General features: G+C 43.9%; 1 protein-coding gene across 2 annotated transcripts in view; it reads left to right on the top strand.

Moving 5' to 3' along the window:
* The window catches only part of hivep2a (HIVEP zinc finger 2a), a 69153-nt gene that overhangs the window by 18487 nt on the left and 36018 nt on the right, over positions 1–14648 (top strand). The window contains exon 1 of one of the 2 annotated variants that reach the window (XM_061812107.1): positions 3141–3559. The exons of the other annotated variant lie outside the window; for it this stretch is intronic. The gene's annotated coding sequence lies outside the window, so the exon portion shown is untranslated. Of the gene's footprint in view, positions 1–3140; positions 3560–14648 lie in introns of those variants that run through there. 2 annotated transcript variants of the gene reach the window in all.

The raw sequence follows: 14648 nt of genomic DNA, 5'->3' as shown, positions 1-14648 counted from the left end.
TTCTAATAATTCAAAGACCTAAAAATTTAAATCTGCAAAAAGTCCAACACTTCAAAAGTCAAATGGTCCAAAAGTCCAACACCTTAAAAGTCAAATAATTCAAGCTTGACAACCCAAAAGTCCTCAACCAAAAATCCATTAAAATTCAAGGCCCCAAAATTCTAATAATTAAAAGGACTAAAAATTCAAATCTCCAAAAAGTCCAATACCTCAAAAGTCAAATAATTCAACCTCGACAACCCAAAACTCCTCAACCAAAAATGTATCAAAATTCAATGCTCCAAAATTCAAATAATTCAAAGGCCTAAAATGTTAAATCTCTAAAAACTCCAACGCAAATGCCCAGAAAGTTTCATGCCTTAAATGCCAGACCTAATATATATATATATATATATATATATATATATATATATATAATATATATATATATATAATTCAAAGAACCCAAAAGTCCAATGGTCATAAAGTCAAAGGCCTCAAAAGTCAATTAGCTTCAAAGTCAACCTCCCCAAAAGTCAAAACACCTCAAAAGTCAAACAAATTCAAAAGTTGAAAAAAAAAAAAATCAAGTCAAATAACCAAAATGACAAAAGGCCCAAATAAGTCAATCAGCTTAGAAGTCAAACGTCTCAGAAGTCAAATGCCAAAATGTCCTCCAGACACAGGCTCACCCCTGCATTCCCCAAATTGAGTCGTCGCCAAAGACGTTGATTCCCATTGGCACGCGTCTGCCTTTTTGTGATGACTCAGGACCTGATCTGGCCTTGTCACTCAGGATTATGGGCAATTTGTCTTCTTGCTACTTGAGTGCCTCTTGATTCACGTGTTGACTCACGCTGACTCACGTTGTCGCTCATTCCTCGCCATCGAAAGTGCTTTGCTCCGAATCCATAGCAAGTCTTCTCTCATCTCATCTGTGAGCCGGCCTAGCTTCCCCCCCTCCCGCGGCGTTAAAATGACTTGGAAGAGCCGCTGTTATGTTATGTGTCACCCGCCGGGAGACCCCCAGAGATGCCGCCATCCAGTGTAGAGTTACGCACGCGTGCGTGCGCAAGCTCGCACTGGCAATGGGGGGAGAGCCGCCCGTTACACATTACAAAGCGGTCGTGGAACACTGTTGATAATATAGTGGCGTTGGGGGGAAAAAAATGTTTCTACGACAAGCAATATGGGAAACTCTGCTTCGAAACCTGTTGCCAGTCACATGATTTTCCAGTTTAAAACTAACCCAGAGTTTAAACATTGAATATGACAGTGAGAATCGTTTTGTGGTATTGAATGGCAGCCCCCCCCCCCTCAAAAAAAAAAGGTGATCAGGGGTGAAGTTTCATATCCAAATTACTGAAAAGACTCAAACACGGAACATTGCTGGAATCCGGCACAGCTGTGTGATTGTGAGTGTTGCATAAGAGTCAAGTGTGTTCCCCTGTGGCGTCTCTCTCTCTCTCTCTCTCTCTCTCTCTGTCTTTCTCTCTCTCTCTCTTCTCTCTCTCTCCTTCTGTCTCTCTCCCTCTGTCTCTCTCTCTCTCTTCTCTCTCTCCCTCTGTCTCTCTATCTCCCTCTCTCTCTCTCTCTCTCTCTCTCTCTTCTCTCTCTCCTTCTGTCTCTCTCCCTCTGTCTCTCTCTCTCTCTTCTCTCTCTCCCTCTGTCTCTCTCTCTCCCTCTCTGTGGTATCGCCAAAGCAAATAAACAAGCGACAGCTTTTGTGTTTGCGCTTCCCACACAAACGCGTCACCCCTAGACAATTTCCACATATACACGCAAACCTCCATGCAAAAGCGCCGCACAGATCACATGTAACAATGTACCTGGTGGACAGAAGTCTTTGGACACCAGCGCTCGTGTTTCCCACTTTTTTTTTTTTTTTTTTTTTCGAGCCACAAATGTCTCACGCCACAATGCGACATGAAAATATCACACAACTCGGACAACCCCGTTGAATGAAGTCCCTCCACTGAAATGAATTGAAGTACAATTAATCCATCCCAGACCCCTCTGAAATGATACCTTTTTTGTTTTTATAAAGAAAATGAAAATTAATATTGCATTAGCAAATAACAAAAGTGAATATAAAAAAAGTAAGGTGGTTTTCAAAAAGTTCAATTACTGGACATATTGTCATATTTGTCCTTTAACTAGCGAGGCTTAAACCATAAATTCCCCCAAGACGTGTACAGGTTAAAATAACCGTCCGTCTGTCCATTTTCTTAGCCGATTATCCTCACGAGGGATATGGAGTGACATGGAGACAGCCAACAGTCACACTCACAATCACGCCTAGGGGCAATTTAGAGGCTCCAATTAATGTTGCATGTTTTTGGGATGTGGGAGGAAACCGGAGTGCCCGGAGAAAACCCACGCAGGCACGGGGAGAACATGCAAACTCCACACAGGGGGGTTGGAGATGGAACCCAGGACCTCAAAATAAGCAGTTTGCATGCTTTACAGTTTGTCCTGTTAAGTAAAAGTGGACTCTCCTTGCCCACATGCAAGAGCATTATCCATCCATCCATCCATCCATCCATCCATCCATCCATCCATTATCTTCCGCTTTTCCAGTTCAGATCGCGGGGGAAGTAGCTTCTGCAGGGTTACCCAGACTTCCCTTTCCCCAGCCACTTCTTCCAGCTCTACCGGAGGGATCCTGGGACTTTCCCAAGCCAGCCGAGAGACATAGTCTCTCCAGCGTGTCCTGGGTCGTCCCTGTGGTCTCTTTCCGGTGGGACACGCCCGGAACGCCTCACCAGGGAGGTGTCCGAATCAGATTCCCCAGCCACCTCATCTGGCTCCTCTCAATGCGGAGGAGCAGCGGCTCGACACTGAGCCCCTTCTGGGCTTTAATGCGAGGGCATTACAGTAACTAAATAAACCCTTTGCGCCATGTGATTGCCTGGTGACCGCTCCATTGTTTCTCTGGACTTGTCCAGGGAGAACAGGCGAGATTCAAATGCAGAACCTCCCGAAAATGTTACCCACTAGTTCCACTGTACTGCACTGGATTAATTATAAACCTCTATTCATCCTGGCGGAGTGACAATGAGATCCAAGATTGTGTAATAAAGTCCAAACAATCATTAGAATGTGAATGTATCGGTCAAACCTGTTGTAGTTGACGTGTGTGTGCGCGCGCGTGTGTCCTGTATGTGTGTGAGCTTGTCGCTGCAAAAGTGCCATCAGCGTTGGCCGTGCGCCTTCCCCCGCTCGGGCCCCTTCTGTCTATTTCTGGCTCTGCGTCATGCTTGGGCTTTACTCCTGTGGCAAGAGGAGTGTTTCTCTAGGGCTCCCACTCACACGCACGCACGCGCGCGCGCACGCACAGACACAGCCTGGTGAAGCACATGTAAACAGACAGAGAGGGAGAGAGAAAGAGAGAGAGAAGGTGGATGGACATGGCAGAGCGGATGAATGGATGCTCGCTTCCGTGATCGGAAGTGAAACTGTGTGTGTGCGTGGCTGTGTGTATGTGTGTGTGTGACGTGTACAAAAAGACAGGAAGTGAGAAGACAAGTCGCTGTGTCTGTTGCCGTGGCGATGGAAGAAAATGAGGGATGTCTTGCAGGTTAGTCTGTTTTAGACTGTTCTATATCTACGTATTTGTGTTTGCGTGTGTGTGTGTGTGTGTTGCGGGGGATGTCCAGTCTCCCTCATTACTCAACACACACACACCCGCACGCACACGCACAGTCGCAGACACGACATAGCCAAGCTCATGTCAACATAAAGTGCGAGAAGTTGCATGGATGCTTGCCGTCATGAGGTAAAACTTTTGCCTACTGGTGTGTGCACAACAGGAAGTGAGATAACACGTCCCTGTGTCTGTTACCGTGGTGATGGAGGAACATGCAGGGAATTCTTGTAAGGTTACTCTGTCAGTTCTCGATTATTCCATAGTGGCAATCAATACAGCATATAGATGGATGTGTGTGTGTGTGTATTAGTAAGTGAGCGAGGGGTGGTGTTTGCTGTTGTCGTGGTGACACAGCAGTCATCATTATAGCCGCCCGCCTACCCCTCCACACACACACACACACACACACACACACACACACACACACACACACGCAGACACTCTCACACTCCCTCGTGCACTGCAGGGCCAAGGCAAGGCCTCAGCACACTTCACTGTCTGAGAATTTGTGAATGGAAAAATGCTTTAACACACTTGGCGCTCCAACGTGACTTCCTGAATGTGTGTCTGTGAATGTGTGCGTACGTGGTGGATGTGTTTGTTTGTGCGTTATTTTCGCGTGGCCGTCCGTGCGTGTTCACGCGGACGTCAGTTTAGCCGCGACCTCACGTCGCAAACATACGTGAGGACCAGTCGACTTGTCAACGTTACTACTCGGCAGGATTTCCAAACCTTTCGGACCGCGCCGTGGAAGCAAAAGGAGCGGAGGGGAATTATTTTGGCAAACGGGGCGAGCATCGCGATGACTTGCAAACGCAGAAAATTCCCAGCATGCAGGAGCCGTAGTAGATTAGTGGCTCGCAAACGTTTGATACTAAGTATCCAGTATCGAAGTACTCTATCACTAACCCAATCAATGTTAAAACACAGTACAGTAGTTAGTGTTCATCAACACCGAGGCAGAAATGTTATTACTAAAAAGCTCTAATTTAATTTTATTAAAGGCCTCTGGAACATAAGTGCAGTTTGAATATCAACATTCCGCTTGAATATGTGCCTGGGGTGGAGGGAAGATGCAATGTACGTAAAAACTGTACATAAAAGGTAAAAAGGTAAAGCAATATTTTACCAAAACAAAAGTTTCAAAACAAACATTGAGTTTTTGTATTTCCAAAACACTTTTTCCCTCTAAGGGAAAATGGACTTTTTAAAGGTGGGTGTTGTCACAATTGGGGGGGCAGAGGTCAATTTTAAGAGATGAAAATCTTTTCATCTCGAGAACATTTTTTTTTTCCCAGATTCTCCCTCCACACCACCACCCCACCCACTAAGAAAATACAGTAATTGTATTTTTTTTCAGGAGTGTTGGGGGTTATATTACCATAAGGAAAAATACTCTTGTGTTTTTCATGAAATCTTTTTATCACCCCAAAAAGATTTTGTATGTGTTAAAATCTTTTTTCCCCCCCTCCAATATCAAATGTCACAATCTTACCCAAAATAAAATGGTACTAGTGAGCGCCACACTTAAACAAGCACTCATACCGATAATTGCAATGCATTCATCCATCCATTTTCTTTGGCGCTTATCCTCACAAGGGTCGTGGGGAGTGCTGGAGCCTTTCCCAGCTGTCATTGGGCAGGAGGCGGGGTACACCCTGAACTGGTTGCCAGCCAATCGCAGGGCACATCGAGACAAACTGTCACAAACAATCACATCTAGGGGCAATTAGTCTCCAATTAATGTTGCATGTTTTTGGAAATGTGGGAGAAAACTGGAGTGCCCGGAGGAAACCCACGCAGGCATAGGGAGAACATGCAAACTCCACACAGGCGAGTCTGGGATTGAACCCGGGTCCTCAGAACTGTGAGGTCAACGCATTACCAGCAGCCCTCATTCCTTCATCCTGTGATTTAAAGAATCCAATATTCTACTGCTATGCTGAAAAATACCAATATCATCTTGTCCTGGTTGACTCGACTTTATCGTACGAGTGTGGATATGTAAAAAAGAAAAAAAAAAGGGAAGTTGCGCAACACCTTCACCCCCCCCCACACACACACACGCACGCACACGCATGCACACACACACACACACACAAAAAAAGGGACAGGTGGCGCATCACCTTCGCGTCCAGCTTTTACCACACGCTGGACAGCCATCTTTCTCTCTCTGCAGGTAGAAAGCCATCACGCCATCACGCCGTCTGTGCTGCCATCCCTGCCAGGACCACACACACACACACACACACACACACACACACACACACACACACACACACACACACATACATACACGCATACGCACGCACACACTTACAGGAAGTGGCAGGATATCATAGCCTCTGGTTGCCTGGCAAACTGGCTCATATTGGAGGGATGGAGGGGACAGAAGAAAAATATAGTCGTCGTTAAGTGACGTGACGTTGCTATGCTACCTTGCAGCTATAGCATAGCATAGCATAGCATGGCATAGCATAGCAGAACTTGCTGTTTTTCTTCTTCGTCTTCGTGGCAGCGTAGCGTTTGACAGTATGGTGAAGACGTGGAAACTTGACTGGAGTTTGCCAAACACTTTTGCCCTGCTTCTCCTTGCTCATGTAAAACTAGATGTGCGTGTGCGTGTGAGGTTGGAATGCTGCTCGTAAGTCACCTCTGATTTTCCACTCCCACTGGGACACATCCCATTATCAGTTTTATATGAAACAAGGAAATTCCTCAGTGGTTTGTGTGTGTGTGTTTGTGCGCCCCCCCCCCCACCACCACCACCAACCACCACCACCACCAACCCACCGCACCCCCTGCACCACGCACCCCTCACCTCCTCTGCCAGTGACCTACTTCTTGAAAGCATTCTCCAGAGTTTGTTTCTCGCCGAGAATGGTTTTTGTGCTTCTGACGACGAGATCTGTTGATGGTTGCCATAGTTCGAATTGATCTCATTCTGCTCTCGTGATATCATCATGTTGCGCGATGGCCGACCGAAGGTATGCAAAGATTCGTTTGTGCCGCTGAGATAAGTGATGACAATAACGCGTGTGTGTGTGTGTGTGTGTGTGTGCGCGTAAGCATTTTTGTCAGATGAGTGTTTAAGTCAGGTTATACCCAAGTACTAAAATACATTTTTAGATTTTTAAAACTTTGTTTTATTGTCCATTTATTTCGATTTTTTTTTTTAAATTTTGATTCAAAATTTACATTTGCAGTATTTTGTTGCTTATTTCATTTGTACTTTTTTCATCTTAATTGTATTTGTTTTTCATTTATTATTTATTATAAATTCATTCTTTTGTTTTCTATTCTTAGTTTTTATATTAATTTTACTTTAAGTTTTACTGTTATTGTAAAGAAAAATATTTTCTTTTTAATGTAGATTTTTGTTTCAATTATAATGTGATAATTGATTTTACTTGGCTTTTATGCATAGAGTCTGGCAAAATATTTTTTTTAGGTTTCTGTTTTTATGTGGAGCATTTTCCCTTTCAAATTTAATTTCTGTTAGATTTTAATGTATTTTTTGAAATCAAAATTTATTTTATTTCTTTGTTTGTTTATTTTTACTTTTAATGTATTTTTGATTAAGGGTGTCTATTTTAGATCAGATAGGTTTAGATGTATTTATTTATTTATCTATCAACCCGCCTATTAATTAATTAATTAATTTGTTTGTCTATTTATTTATTTATTTTACAAGCTCAAAGAAAGAGAATTACTGGTGTCTTGACATTGCGCAAAATATGGATATCTCAGAATTTCTCCTCCAGTCCTCAGCGACACAAAAGCGCCCCGAAGTGCCAGACCGGTCTCGGCCACAGCGGCATTCGGTTCAAGCGGTGTTTTGTCGAGCGGGATTTCCGCCTTCCGCCGCCCACTTCCTGTACCACATACTGATGACTTCCTGTTGCGCTCATACTCAGGGTCGTGCTCTTTTGCAGGGGGTGGGTGGGTGAGTGGGTGGGGTGGGGTCTTTGGCAAGACCAAGTGAGCGCGTGTAGGCCAGCAGGTAAGCTGTCATGCAACACGGGGCTCCCTTGGCCAAACCCTTCTCCATATAGTTTTCTGATCATGTGCTAGATTATTTCCCTGATTAAAAAAAACAACAACAAAATTTATAATAATTCAGTGCACTTGTTTAATGACGAATGTGCACAAGTCTTAGTAGTAAAAAAAATAAAATATCCTTGAGTCCATATGAGTACGTAGTTGAGTTCAAAGGCAAAGCAGATATAGGTTTGGTTTTTTTGTAGAATTATGTAAAAAAATTTTTTGTATTTGTGGTTCAAAGTTTAAGTAAATGTTTTTATTTATGGTATTTGCAGCATGCTGGCTCAGCAGGTAAAGCGTTGGCGTCACAGTTCTGATGACCCGGGTTCAATCTCGGCCCCGCCTGTGTGGAGTTTGCATGTTCTCCCCCGTGCCTGTGTGGGTTTTCTCCGGGCACTCCGGTTTCCTCCGAGAGAGAGAGAGAGGAGAGAGAGAGAGGAGAGAGAGAGAGAGAGAGAGAGAGAGAATTCATCAACTAATCAATCATCCGCTTAACCAACAACTATTTTGATTATTGCTCAATCAATAATTGTTTTTTTAAAAAAAAATAACTCAGACAATCATCCTCTCAGTAAAATCTTGCGGGTTTTGTAGTCCTCCGTGAAAGCAGACTGATGATTTGTGATTATATTTGCTTTGCAAAAATGTGCTTATACTCCGGAAAACAATGGTCAACATTTTTTGGCCGAGCAACCGAATTCTATTTTTTCATTTTCATTAGTTTCATCAGTCGCGAGCCCGTGCACGTGTTTGCAGGTTTTAATTCATGACGTTTTCGTACTAGCAATCGTTGTACTAGTGCGCTCGATTGTCCGCCTCGCGAGGACGAAGAGCGCACTAGCACACTGGCGGGAATCTGTACGGACGGCTTGCCATATCGGCGTGGGTTGTGCAACGTGGATTTAGTGGGTGTGATGAGGTATGTGCGGCTCATAAACACCAGCGTGAAAGAGAGACTGCGCGCTTGTGCCAAGAATGTTCCACACAAAACGGCTTTTCTTCTTTTTATGAGCTTTACACGCTGACTTGTTGATGCCCACTAAGCTCAAAAAATGTATAGTACATGCTCGATAGGGGATTTGGTTCATTGGGGGTTTACCTGAATTCATCTACCTCTAAATACCAGTTATCATGTCATGGTGATACAAACCGTTAATACTAAACAAACACAAAAAAACTATTACACTTTGACATCTGTCATCATCCGTTTACTGCCATCGACGAATATATTCGTCAAGTACCTTTTTTTTTTTTTTTTTTTTTTTTTACTCTCCAAGCTTGTCTGTCAAATTCAGGTTTAAAAACCACTAACGACTGTAACAGATCCCTGTAGATGGTGTTGCATCCATTTGGTTTTGAGATTAGCACAATTTTTTTTTCGCAGAAGAGAAAGATTAGACGGCGAATCACGGCTTGTCACGTCAAATATGAGGGAGAGAGATAACAATACCATGTCATTTTTTTTTCCCGTTCTTCTTTAGGTTGGCTATCCGTCCTCATTGTACTGGTACTGGACATGCTATTTCGGAATTCAAAATCATCACGTCATAACGACCAAAATGAGCCTCTTTCGAGTGGATATAATGGTAAAAACGGCCCGAGTGACAAAGATGGACAACTCCGAATATACATATGTAATTTTTCTACTTTTCTGCTGTTATATGACCTACTTTCTGAGAGCAAAGTACACTTACGATTGGACTGTATTTGAATTTTATTTAGAAAACAAAACGTTTATTTTTCTTTTGTTTGTTCCTACAAAGTGCCTTCAATGGGTGTAAAAAAAAAAAAAAAAAAAAAAGGGTTATTTACTAAAACATTTCAAAATTCGGCGGCACGGTGGATCAACTGGGACAGCGTTGGCCCCACAGTTCTGAGGACCCGGGTTTGTTCCCGGTCTCGCCTGTGTGGCGTTTGCATGTTCTCCCCGTACCTGCGTGTGTTTTCTCCAGGGACTCCGGTTTCCTCCCACATCCTCGAAACGTTCAACATTAGTTGGACTCTAAATTGCTCCAAGGTGTGATTGTGAGTGCGGCTGTTTGTTTCAATGTGCCCTGCGATTGGCTGGCAACCAGTTCAGGATGTACCCCGACTCCTGCCCGTTGACAGCTGGGATAGGCTCCAGCAGTGCCCGCGATCATCATGAGGATAAGCGGCAAAGAAAATGGATGGGTTTCAAAATACTACATTTTTCGAGTTCTAATTGCAGTAGCGTGACAACCACATTTGGTTCTTTTTGCTCATGTTTATCATCCCGGTAAAATATGATATCAGCCCTTGCCTACTTTTCACACAAACTAAAAGACATATGAGCAGGTAAATTCTTTTTAGCTGTTGTTCTGCATCCTAAAAAAAAAGAAAAAAAAAAGAAAAAAGGAAACATTCCCGTGGCAGGAGAGGACAGAATTTTAATGTGACCGCAGGCAGAAATGGAACTAAAGCAGGCCGTAAAACAAACATTCTCGCCAGAGCTCAATTACCGCTCACGCCGCCGCCGCCGCCATCATTGATGGTTGGAAACCACCGCTGCGGCTTCCAGGCCCAAAATGAAAACCCCTCCAGGAGGTTACCTACAATGGCGACGTACATGCACAAAACGTTATGAAATGATTTATCTTCTGACAACTTTTTTTTTTTTTTCCTGCCCACATTGGACCCAACTAACGTTCACTTCCGCGCTGCTCAGCCGATGTCGGCTTCTGCCGGCGTCCGCTGTGCCCGTCGTCGACTCGGGTCTAAATTTACAAGTCGAAACGGTCACGAGTTTTGTTACTTTAATGCAACACTCTGAAAATACTCCCGCCGTCGTTTTTTTGGGGCAGCAAAAGAGGAAGTGAGGAGACGCACACAAGGTCAGAATGTGCGTATACGGTCCGTCCAACTTTGGAAATACTGTGATGTGATAACTGAAGACGCCATGCGTCAAAATGAATAAAAATGGCATTAATATGTTCTAGCCTCCCAAATTAAATAGACATTTCTGAATGGCCCTATAAAATATTGTACTTTGTATAAACATACAGTAATGATGTCATTAATTAGAATGTTGAGAAACATTTTTTACTTTTCTTCAATGGCCATTGGGCTGCTCCTTCTGGTGCCTTGGGTACCTGGGCGCAGTACACTTCTGTCACGAACCAATGGTGCACGGGCGGACCCAAATGCAGGACTCCAAGACGAGGACATGATGTTTGGTGGGTTTTATTATAAACGAAAGTTGTGCACGACAACATGGTCCAAGAAGGCAGGATCCAAAACACAAGAAATAATGTCCGATAACTACTAATCAACTAAAGAGCATAACCAAAAGGGTGACTGGGCTATAATGGCGTAGTGGCAGAGAAACCCTGGATACGGGAAAGCATACTCAACGAAGTGGCATATGCCAGTGACAAAACTTCAACTTAAATATATTGTCTAATCATAGTGCGTCATGTGACACAGCTGTGACCAGCGACATGTGTCTGAGATGAAACCGCTCGGAGCGGTGGCCAGGCCCCGCCCCTCTAGGCCGTGGTCCAGCCACGCTCATGACAACTTCATACTGTACACAGAGATCGCCTTATGGCAGTAATATTCGCACAATATATAGTATATGCTGTTAGCATTACACCAAAGCGACAGATGTTTTTCTTAGCCCATCTATGGCGTTTCATAATGTGTTAGTAGTAAAGTAGCAGGCTCAAGTAATGGGTTAAACCATCTCTAGTTTCTCTTCCTTTCGGTGTCCTGAACATATTGTCAAAAGTTTCTTTTAACTTTCAGTTTATGCGTGCCAAACCTTTTTTCTTTCCCAAAACTGAACCTACGACGTGACTTCCCGTCGGCGTCCCATTACTTCTGTTTTGCTCTTTTGCCCTCCTGCGGGTGCTGATTTGTCCAAATTCCACATTTTCGCGTTCTTTCCCTCCCGCCGCAACAACAGGTGCAGCGGGCGCGACTTTGTTTCGTGTAGACGAGACAGCACAGTTTGAGCACTTGTTAAATGTATTAAAACGTCCTCCGGTGCCGAGTGAAAGTGCCAGCGCAGTAAAAGGCCTCACCAAATGTGTATATGACTTGTGTGTGTGTGTGTGTGTGTGTACATGTGCGTGTCATGTTGATGTTTTTCCCATCAGGCCATCCTCCTTTTACCAGAATCGCCGCGCTGACTCACTCGCGAGTCAAAAGTTTGACCGGCTTGCACAAGAGCGTTGCCTTTTTTACGCTGAGTCGTCATTGGGAGGATGTCATCGCCATGGCGACGGTGGTCACCTGCATTATGGGGAGTCGGGAGGTGACGAGACGCAGATGTTTGTGGAAGTTTGGCGGACTTTCCTGTCTTTCCCTTTCGCACAGTACTCGGCAAAGCGGGAGATTGACGTGTGTGTGCGCGTGTGTGTTCACACAGCTGTTGCGGCTTCTCGCAAACATAATTTGACGACCTGACAAGTTTTTTGGCAACGTCAGTCTCATGTGAAATTTGGATATCAAATTTGGAAATTGTGAGTTTTTTGTGGGGTAAATGAATGACAATAGAAGAGGTGTGTTGAAATAAGATCTGATTGACATTGATATGTACGGTGGCCCAAAGAGGTCAAACAAAAGGTCCGAATCAGAATTAGGCTAACAAAGTGCAGGACATAAGGCATTTTTTTTAATCACGATTTAATTTCACATGCAACATTAATTGGAGACTCTAAATTGCCCCTAGGTGTGATTGTGAGCATGGTTGTTTGTCTCGATGTGCCCTGTGATTGGCTGGCAACCAGTTAAGGGTGTACCCCGCCTCCTGCCCGTTGACAGCTGGGATAGGCTCCAGCACTCCCCGCGACCCTCGTGAGGATAAGCGGCAAAAGAAAATGGATGGATTTGTAGCATGCATAGTAAAAAGGAATTGTAGTTCTGGTGGTGGTAGACAGGTTGGGTGAGTCATCAAATGTGTCATTACCGCTAGTGGCCAGCGTGGGGTGCTGCAGCTGGGACAGGCTCCAATCATTTAATAAGATGAATGAATCCAAAATTAATTAAAAATTTTTTTATTAATCATTACAACATTAAAACGGCAAACTTAATGCACTGAGGGTTACAGAACTCTTAATGATAGAAATGTGATCTAGGCTGTAGCCCCCCCACCCCAGGACTACATTACCCAGCATGCCGTGTATGTCCAGTGACAGTGGAATAATGCGACAGATTGTTTGTGTGAGTGTGTGTGTGTGTGTGTGTGTGTGTGTGTGTGTGTGTGTGTGTGTGTGTGTGTGTGTGTGTGTGTGATGTCTCCATCTGCTGTCAACAGGTCATCATCCACGTGCGTGAGTGCATTTGACAGCATGTGTTTCCCATCTGGTTCCGCCCAATCCCTCAACCCTGACTTCATTCTGACCCGCTTCCTTCTTTCCGTCTTCGGTTCTTTGTCTTTTCACTCCTTCATCATCATCTTCAGCAGCAGTAGCGCGTGCGACTTCCCCTCCGCGCGGCCTCACCGGCGCACCCGAGTGTCAATGATGTCATGCGGCTGTCATCCCTCCGCAGATTTACTCCCTCGTCCCGCCGAAATTATTTTCACGAAATTCCTCCGCGGCCCTCGAACGTCGTCAGGATGATCTCACTCGTCGCCGAAGCCGCAGAGAATTCCTCACGTCGGAATTGCGCACCAGCGCTATGAGCTCATTGCGCAACTTTTCACAGTTTCGCTCACTTGCTAGTTATTTGCCTCGGCCCGAGAGGCGGGCGGAGGTTCTACTCCCTAACTAAGCCGCCAGTCAATATCAGGGCCCTTATAGGCAAAAAAAAAAAACAAACACACAAAAAAAAACCCGCATTCTCAGGTCCGTCGAAGATTTTTGGGTTTTCCTTGAAGTTCTGTGTTTTAGGAAGGGTAGCGGGAACGTGCCAACTCCGCACAGGAATGCTGGAACCCAAATCTTCAGAACTGCGCTGCAGACAGGCTAACCACAAAATCCAACATGCTGCCTCATGCATCAATTATTTTTCTAACTTATATTTATGACTTGCTACACTCAAGGAACATGTTAATTTCCCCTCTCAGGCCAAATTACGATCATCCATCTGAATCTTATTCGTTTCACTTTGCTGATGTATGATTGTGATATCATGATTATATTTCATCATACATTTTTCATGATTATCTTTTTTTTCCACCCCCGCACGTGCTAAAGAGCGGGAATAATGGCATGATTTGACTGAAAGGAAAACGTTCCATCAACCTCACAGGTTTGGGGTTTGAATCTCGCCCTCGTGTGTGGAATTGACCTTTTCTCCTCTCGCTCAAGCGGGTTTATCTGCCTATGATACAAAAACATATTAGCTTGATTGAAGATCAAATAATTTATCATAGATATGTGAACGTCTGTGGCTAGATCACTGGTGTCAAACATATAAACAGCTGACCCCACTTGTTGGTACAATTCGGTGCAGAGGATCAGTGGATGAAACTTGAAAGTGAAAAATTAAAAAGCACATTGTGGTGGTGGGGACTGAAAATATTCTTGAGAATTATTCCTCTCCCATAAAAAAAAATCGAGTAAAATGCTTTTTTTTCAGTTCCATATACAAGTTTCAAATTTATGCCTAAAAAAATGATATTACTGTGATTACGTCCAATGCACACATTGTAGATATTAATATTTTGTTTCAGGGATTTTTTGTCATTAGTCATTAAATATAATAATTTTGATAAATATATTGTCATTGATTAAGATATCTGGTATTGTCAGATTGTCGTAGTCCTTCCTCTTAAACGTCAACTTGGGCTTTCTGTGGCATGATTTTGACGCTTGTGGTCTAGATGTAGACAAAAATGTGAACCAAAGTCAAATTCAAAATGCCATAGACAGGCTAACGCAAATCTACATGTATAATTTCTATCCATCCATTTTCTTTTGCCGCTTATTGTCGTGAGGGTCACGGGGAGTGCTGGAGCCTATCCCAGCTGTCAACGGGCAGGAGGCTGGGTACACACTGAACTGGTTGC

This window comes from Syngnathoides biaculeatus, chromosome 23 (genome assembly GCF_019802595.1).
Source record: "Syngnathoides biaculeatus isolate LvHL_M chromosome 23, ASM1980259v1, whole genome shotgun sequence".
In the NCBI taxonomy this organism is placed as follows: Eukaryota; Metazoa; Chordata; class Actinopteri; order Syngnathiformes; family Syngnathidae; genus Syngnathoides; species Syngnathoides biaculeatus.
Note: the sequence above shows the minus strand (reverse complement) of the source record. Positions and strands in the feature narration are given on the sequence as shown.